Source organism: Salmo salar, chromosome 28 (assembly GCF_965601325.2).
Source record: "Salmo salar chromosome 28, fSalSal1, whole genome shotgun sequence".
NCBI lineage: Eukaryota > Metazoa > Chordata > Actinopteri > Salmoniformes > Salmonidae > Salmo > Salmo salar.
The window spans coordinates 16,941,554-16,950,000 of NC_138318.1; the positions used below are offsets into that span (position 1 = coordinate 16,941,554).

At 42.6% G+C, this 8,447-nt stretch overlaps 1 protein-coding gene across 5 annotated transcripts in view; it reads left to right on the forward strand.

The window, feature by feature from the left end:
• snx29 (sorting nexin 29) overlaps positions 1 to 8,447 on the forward strand; it is a 110,852-nt gene that overhangs the window by 76,754 nt on the left and 25,651 nt on the right. The window lies entirely within an intron of this gene.

An 8,447-nucleotide genomic window follows, 5' to 3' on the forward strand; every position in this document is an offset into this window, starting at 1 on the left:
GTGTAACCAGCCATCATACAGGTTCCGTCCACCAGGGACGTTTTCTGTATGACATCATTTGTATTCTGTGTATATGTAATTCTGTGTGATTAGTTAGGTATTTGGTAAATAAATAATTAAACCCAATTTTGCATTGCTGATTCAACATGGTAGCCAGAGTTTGTGAAGATAACCAAGAATTGACAACTTTCAGATGAGATTGAAATAAGGTGACGATTAATATTGACTGCTATTGATGTAAAATATTACTAGTTCTTCAAGTGTTTATTCAGAAGATAACAGCTCTATAAACATTATTTCGTGGTGCCCCGACTTTGTAGTTAATTACATTTACATGATTAGCTCAATCAGGTAATATTAATTACAGAGAAATGATTTTATAGAATAGCATGTCATATCACTTGTGAAGCCCTGTACTCTAGATGAGCCCCAGCACACAGAATGTACAGTTTTTTTTAATTCTAAATGAGTGATTCCCTTTGATCAGTAAAAAGCAGCTGAGCCAATCACTTCCACACAAAGTCAGGCCTGCTGCAAACTTTCCCATATTTTTTGTAACTTTAATGAGATTTGATAACTGCTTTTCTCTTCTCTCTCTCTCTCTCTCTCTCTCTCTCTCTCTCTCTCTCTCTCTCTCTCTCTCTCTCTCTCTCTCTCTCTCTCTCTCTCTCTCTCTCTCTCACTCTCACTCTCTCTCTCATTTCAATTCCAAATATTCCGGGATTCCTGAGACTACTGTAGTTTCTCAGAGGCAAGCTGAGTGTGTGTGAGGGTGATTTGAAAGCGAGTCACAGACACATTAATCGAGCATTCAATAGGCATTATATAAGCTACCTTTGGCTTCCTGTTGGAGCCAAGCCCTTGAACATGCACATACTAGAAATATAAATCAGCTATAACAATGAACAATTGAGTCGTCCTCGTTGACATGCTTCCAACGTGTGCTGTTCCCATCACATAGATCCCATAGGTCCCATTCCCCAGAGGTGCACTGTGGGAAAAGTGCTAATGATGATAATCTCTATATTGCATGCAGTTGACTTCACAATGTGCTGAGAGGATTCATACAATGGAGTGGTGGAGGGTTTACCTAGTTCACTCTGCAAACTCTTTATGTATGTGCGTGTTTCTTTTGCCAAAGCCTGAGACTGCATCTCATTGGCTTCTTTGGCTATGCAAATGAGGGATATCCATAAGTAGACCAGAGCCCATTATTAATCTGATTCCTAATTGAGATGATGATCAAGTCTGTAAAGATGATGGTGACGGTTATGGTAATGGAGGCCCTTGATTATCGACATGGTGGTAGTTGTTTGTGGTGGATGTTGATTACTATGATGATCGTTGTTTTTAGTTGCATCGATTCATCATAAATTGGATCTCCACTGTAAAAGCCAAAGATCGCTTTTGTTAGATTTCCAGCTTTAGAAGAACACGTTAGGCTAGTCAGAGAACTGAGAACACTTTGTACGATCTGCAAATGTATTTGGAAGGAAATAACCATCAAATAACTCAGATATACAAAGATAATAATGGCAATTCAGAGAAGATGATGTTAAGGCTGGAAGGTGACAGGAAATTGCCCAACTTTCTCTCTTGGTAATTTAATCAGAATTGCAGCGGCTCTAGATTGCAGAGCCTTGCTAAGGCTGTTTGATCTTTGTCTTGTGAGAGGCTAGTAGTGGAATCTCCAATGCCGTACCTCAGAGTCCGAGTCAAATCAAGCCATTCATTTACTATAGTTCCTGGAAACGCTATGGGGCTGTGTCTCTAACCTCCTCCACCTCTGCCATCTAATTCTGTCTCTTTCTCTCTCGTTTATCCGTTTTCTCATTCCCTCGTTCCCTCGCTTTGCCACTTCCTGCCGTACTCATTAGAGCAATGCTACGAACCCGACTCGTGACTTATTCATTTAGGAGAGAGAGAGGGTGGGAGAGAGGATAAGATGGAAGAAAGAGAGCGAGAGAGGGTGGGAGAGAGAGAGTAAGTGAGAGATTGAGTGAGACAAAAGTGAGTGAGTATCAGTATTTTCCCTGGCGTTTGAATGTAAAGTTGTCCCTGGCAGTTTCTCAGACAAGAGTGACAGTGTTCAACCAGTGACAGCATTCATCTATCTGTCTATCATCACATTGCTCCAGTTGTTTTATCAGAGCTTGTAACAAAACGCTGTAATCCATCTATGAAGGTTATGACAACGAGAAGGTTGTACAGTTTGAATGCAGAATGACTGAGGTTATGCAGAAATGAGCTTGGATTACTGTAGGGTGCATGTGATGAGGATACATAGTCAAGTCAAGGTGATCCTAGCTTTCTCCTGCTGCTCTTGAACAAAATATGTGCTGTAATCATAAAACTGTTTACCATTATGGTAGATTTACTCAGGTTCTTCCAGAGGTAAACATATTCAAGTACTTAATCCGTACCACTGATAATAAACAACAACATGTTGCTCTCCAATCATTAGTCAACAACATCACTGTTCATTTAGCGACCTCCAAATCCTCTTCTCTGGATGGAAAGGAGAAATGTGAGGTACATTGTAGGAGTGGCTTTTACAAGCGACCTTCCTAGTGTTTTAGAAGTTCACAGCCCAATCATAAACAAACCTTCCCTTCCTGGGGAGAGCAGGAGTGTGTGGCGGGGTGAGATGGACTTTAGTGCACAGATAAACATCTCACATTTTATTGGTCTACCTGGAGTAGTAATACATGGGTGATATAGTTCTCAGTGTTCTGTAACTCTGTTAATGTTCCAGAACTCAAACTTCAAGGGTATAATATGATACCCTTGAAGACACTTGCTGCCCTCAACTTTTAAGGGTATATGACTGGGAACTTAATTTGGCTAGTGAACATTGATGTCTACAAATGATGCGACAAAAGTAATCCATACTAATCTACTCACATCATATGTCAAAGTATTTGAGTTGTACATCTAATCTTGCAAAAATAAAGTAACAAAATATTTATCTTTCTGACTTTCCCTCTCTCTCTTTTTTTCTGTCTGTCTGTCTGTCTGTCTGTCTGTCTGTCTGTCTGTCTGTCTGTCTGTCTGTCTGTCTGTCTGTCTGTCTGTCTGTCTGTCTGTCTGTCTGTCTGTCTGTCTGTCTGTCTGTCTGTCTGTCTGTCTGTCTGTCTGTCTGTCTGTCTGTCTGTCTGTCTGTGCACACAACCTTCTCTCCCATCAGTTATGTAAAACAGGATTTGCGTACGCATGTTCGATCTCGTTAAGGTCAAGTCTGGGTCGTAGCTCGTAGGTCAGAGTATTTTACATGTACCAGGGATGTAATTTAGAGTTATGTGTCAACTGCATTTACGTGTTGTACGCATGAAGATGAAATATTTATCCACTCCAGAGAGCCAGAGGTTAGTGTGCACTAATGACAGTCTGTGTGCCCTGGTTAGCTAACTGCTCTGTCACTCATGATGTTACAGCAGGCCTCACGGGGATTTTATGTTTGAATAGTATGCATATTAATGAATCACAAACCAGTGGGTCATTTTGCAAACTCATTCAGCAGGATGGCTAGACAGATTATGGTTTGAGAATGATGTGAGATGATACTTGATCATATTTAAAGAATGTCCATTGCTAGTCTTATTAGTCATCTCTGTTATTATGATGATTGTGGTAAGGATACTAGTCCATGGCGAGAGGCTATTTTACTTAAACAGATTCAATCACACTTGGTATCACTTCCTCCCTCCCCCCCCACACACACACACACACACACACACACACACACACACACACACACACACACACAGAGAGAGAGAGTGTACAGCCGATAAATCTTCTGCTGAATATTTTTAATGGAAAAATTCTCTCCTTATACGCTCTTATCACTCCGCGTCCTCCTTCTTTTCTGCAGTCCTCCAAATGGATTATATTTTCTGCCTAATTTGGCAAATGTTGTGTCCCAGAGTGGACAGAGAAATAAAGAGCGAGAGATGGAGGGAAGGAGAGAGGGAACGAGGGAGGGATGACATAAGCACTACTGTTCCGCTGCATGTACTTGGCTTTACTCTATCTCTGTCTCACACGGCCCTGAAAAAACTGTGGTGCTTCAAAATCAAGTTTTATTGTCATTTTCACAAGTACAGTGAAGTGCCTTTCGTGCGAACTCTTTCCCAACAATACTAGAAAATAAATAAAGTCAAGTAGAAGAAAAACAGAGGAGAAATAGAACATGAGTACCATATTTAAAATGTGTGGTAGGGTTAGATATGTATAGGGGTAAGGTGACTAGGCATCAGGATGTATGATAAACAGAGTAGCAGCAGCGTATATGATGATTGAGCGTCCGTTATTTAAAGGGGGAGATCAAGCTGATCCTAACTGTTATAGGCCGATTTCCATTTTGCCCTGTTTATCAAAAGTGTTGGAAAAACATGTCAATAATCAACTGACTGGCTTTCTTGATGTCTATAGTATTATCTCGGGTATGCAATCTGGTTTCCGCTCAGGTTATGGATGTGTCACTGCAACCTTAAAAGGTCCTCAATGATGTCACCATTGCCCTTGCTTCTAAGCAATGTTGTGCTGCTATTTTTATTGACTTGGCCGAAGCTTTTGATACGGTAGACCATTCCATTCTTGTGGTTTGGCTAAGGAGAATGAGGGGGTCTTTGGCCTGGTTTGCTAACTACCTCAAAGAGTGCAGTGTATAAAGTAAAAGAAAAGATAAAGAACATCTGCTGTCTCAGCCACTGCCTGTCACCAAGGATGTACCTCACGGCTTGAGCCTAGGCCCCACGGTCTTCTCAGTTTACATCAACAACATAGCTCAGGCAGTAGGAAGCTCTCTCATCCATTTATATGCAGATGACACAGTGTTATACTCAGCTGGCCCCTCCCCGGATTTTGTGTTAAACGCTCTACAACAAAGCTTTCTTAGTGTCCAACAAGCTTTCTCTACCCTTAACCTTGTTTTGAATACCTCTAAATCAAAGGTCATGTAGTTCGGTAAGAAGAATGCCCCCCCCCCCCCCCCCCCACACACACACACACACACCTCTGAGGGTTTATAACTTGAGGTAGTCACCTCATACAAGTACTTGGGACGATGGCTAGACGGTACACTGTCCTTCTCTCAGCACATATCTAAGGTTAAATCTAGACTTGGTTTCCTTTATCATAATCGCTCCTCTTTCACCCCAGGACCATCCTACCCATGCTAGTTTACTCGACGCAAGACCCACTGGTTGATGCTTATTTATAAAACCCTCTTAGGCCTCACTCCCCCCTATCTGAGATACCTACTGCAGCCCTCATCCTCCACATACAACACCCGTTCTGCCAGTCACATTCTGTTAAAGGTCCCCTAAGCACACACATCCCTGGGTCGCTCCTCTTTTCAGTTCGCTGCAGCTAGCGACTGGAACGATCCGCAAAAAAAAAAACTCAAGCTGGACAGTTTTATCTCCATGTCTTCATTTAAAGACTCCATCATGGACACTCTTACTGACACTTGTGGATGCTTCACGTGATGTATTGTTGTCTCAACCTTCTTGCCCTTTGTGCTGTTGTCTGTGCCCAATAATGTTTGTACCAGGTTTGTGCTGCTACCATGTTGTGTTGCTACTGTGTTGTTGTCATGTGTTGCTGCCTTGCTGTGTTGTCTTAGGTCTCTCTTTATGTGTTGTTAGGGTGTCTCTCTTTATGTGTTGTTAGGGTGTCTCTCTTTATGTGTTGTTAGGGTGTCTCTCTTTATGTGTTGTTAGGGTGTCTCTCTTTATGTGTTGTTAGAGTGTCTCTCTTTATGTGTTGTTAGGGTGTCTCTCTTTATGTGTTGTTAGGGTGTCTCTCTTTATGTGTTGTTAGGGTGTCTCTCTTTATGTGTTGTTAGGGTGTCTCTCTTTATGTGTTGTTAGGGTGTCTCTCTTTATGTGTTGTTAGGGTGTCTCTCTTTATGTGTTGTTAGGGTGTCTCTCTTTATGTGTTGTTAGGGTGTCTCTCTTTATGTGTTGTTAGGGTGTCTCTCTTTATGTGTTGTTAGGGTGTCTCTCTTTATGTGTTGTTAGGGTGTCTCTCTTTATGTGTTGTTAGGGTGTCTCTCTTTATGTGTTGTTAGGGTGTCTCTCTTTATGTGTTGTTAGGGTGTCTCTCTTTATGTGTTGTTAGAGTGTCTCTCTTTATGTGTTGTTAGGGTGTCTCTCTTTATGTGTTGTTAGAGTGTCTCTCTTTATGTGTTGTTAGGGTGTCTCTCTTTATGTGTTGTTAGGGTGTCTCTCTTTATGTGTTGTTAGGGTGTCTCTCTTTATGTGTTGTTAGGGTGTCTCTCTTTATGTGTTGTTAGGGTGTCTCTCTTGTTGTAATGTGTTTTGTCCGACTTTTGTTTTTAAACCCAGCTCCCGTCCCAGCAGGAGGCTTTTTGCCTCTTCTTGGTAGGATGTCATTGTAATACGAATTTGTTCTTAATTGACTTGCCTAGTTAAATAAAGGTTAAATAAAATAAAAATGTTTGCAAGGTTGTGTGTGTGTGTGTAGAGTCAGTAGGAATGTGTGTGAGCAAAGTAAGTGTGTGTGTTGGAGTGTCAGTGTGTGTTGGAGTCTGTGTGAGTGAGTGTGTGGAGTCCTCTACATAGTCAGTGCAAGAATATAAATAACTTTGCATTAGTCTAGATTAATGATCAAGGTTGTTCTTCACATTAGTATTTCAAATCTCCATATTATCCTTCTCTCTGGGCTTTGTTGTAACTATGTTTACTTTCATGGCTGAGGCTCAAGTATAACAGGCCACTGTTACTACAGGCCAACTACTGTAGGTGACCTGACCAGGAAAAGTCTGGCACCTAGAAGTTCGAGGCAGGTGATGAATATAGCTGAATGTTCTTTAAATCAAGGACAAGATCATATGAGCAATATAACTTATCATACAGCCTTCTTTCAAAGTGCCTTAGCTGGAGAACAGAAGGTTCCAATCATAGACATATCATTTATTTCTATGGTTTCAATGCTATTGTTAGAGATGAGCACACAAACCGTACATGCAACATCTGAATACAACATCGGTCCACCTAATAGTGCTTCTACTTCCACTCATTATGGTGAAACTAACATCCCCACTGCCTGGGCGTCCTGATCCTTTGTCTGCCATTTTGTGCCGTCTGTATGGTAGTTGCAGTGTTTTCCTATTATGAGGTGAGCGGGAGTCCTGATCCTTTGTCTGCCATTTTGTGCCGTCTGTATGGTAGTTGCAGTGTTTTCCCACTCGGAGGTGAGCAAGAGGGCTCTTAGTGGTTTCCTCAGAAGATGGAAGAGGTGAGCCCAGTGCTTTTACCACAGCTGGTAACCTACAATTACCCTGCCTGTCAGAAGAGTGCCGGCTATGCTATCTGACCAGACTGTATCTCATAGTTATGTACTTCAGAGCAAGAGAGAGAGGGAACTGGGTGGCTAGACAAAAGTACAAACGTACATGACGTAGCAGATGTACTAGATGATCCAATAGATATATAAACAATAAATGAGCTGGCTGAAGAAGATATTACACAGATGGGACCAGGCTACAAGACTAAAGGGTGTGCTTCTAACACTGTGGCTGTAGCTCTCATAAGAGCAACATGTTCTACTTGTTCTGAGAGGTTTTTTGGGGCGTGTCTCTCAAGACTTGGCAAACCATTTACGCTATTGAATGAAAAGTGCTAACTTTCAGATTGCTCAGAATCATCTCATCATGGGTGGCTGCTTAAGTGAGCTAAGCACCTCGGATCCCCTCTCTAAAACGTCTGTCTGTCTGTCTGTCTGTCTGTCTGTCTGTCTGTCTGTCTGTCTGTCTGTCTGTCTGTCTGTCTGTCTGTCTGTCTGTCTGTCTGTCTGTCTGTCTGTCTGTCTGTCTTTGCCTCCCTCCTTTCGATGAACTGATCAGTCTCTGTAAGGCAGTGCAATAATGAGCAGTTGTAAATGCCATTGTTGTTGTTGTAAATGACAGCATTTCCTCTCCCAGTCTATCTGGCTGTTGATGAATCACTCGCTGCTCCTTTCAATAGCCTTGTTAGTCTACAATAATACATGAACTGCCTGTTCAAGCTATATCAAAGAGATGGTGAGAACACAACAAGTAAAATAGTGCTAACTTGCAGTTATCTATCTTGTTCGTGATGAAGGGTAAAGCTTTGAATTTAATTTGACCCCTAGATTTATGTTGTTGTCTCTTCTCTGTACCAGGGGCTCTGTACTGGGGGCTCTGTACTGGGGGCTCTGTACCGGGGGCTCTGTACCGGGGGCTCTGTACCGGGGGCTCTGTACCGGGGGCTCTGTACCGGGGGCTCTGTACCGGGGGCTCTGTACCCGGGGGCTCTGTACTGGGGGCTCTGTACCGGGGGCTCTGTACCGGGGGCTCTGTACCGGGGGCTCTGTACCGGGGGCTCTGTACTGGGGGCTCTGTACCGGGGGCTCTGTACCCGGGGGCTCTGTACTGGGGGCTCTGTACCCGGGGGCTCTGT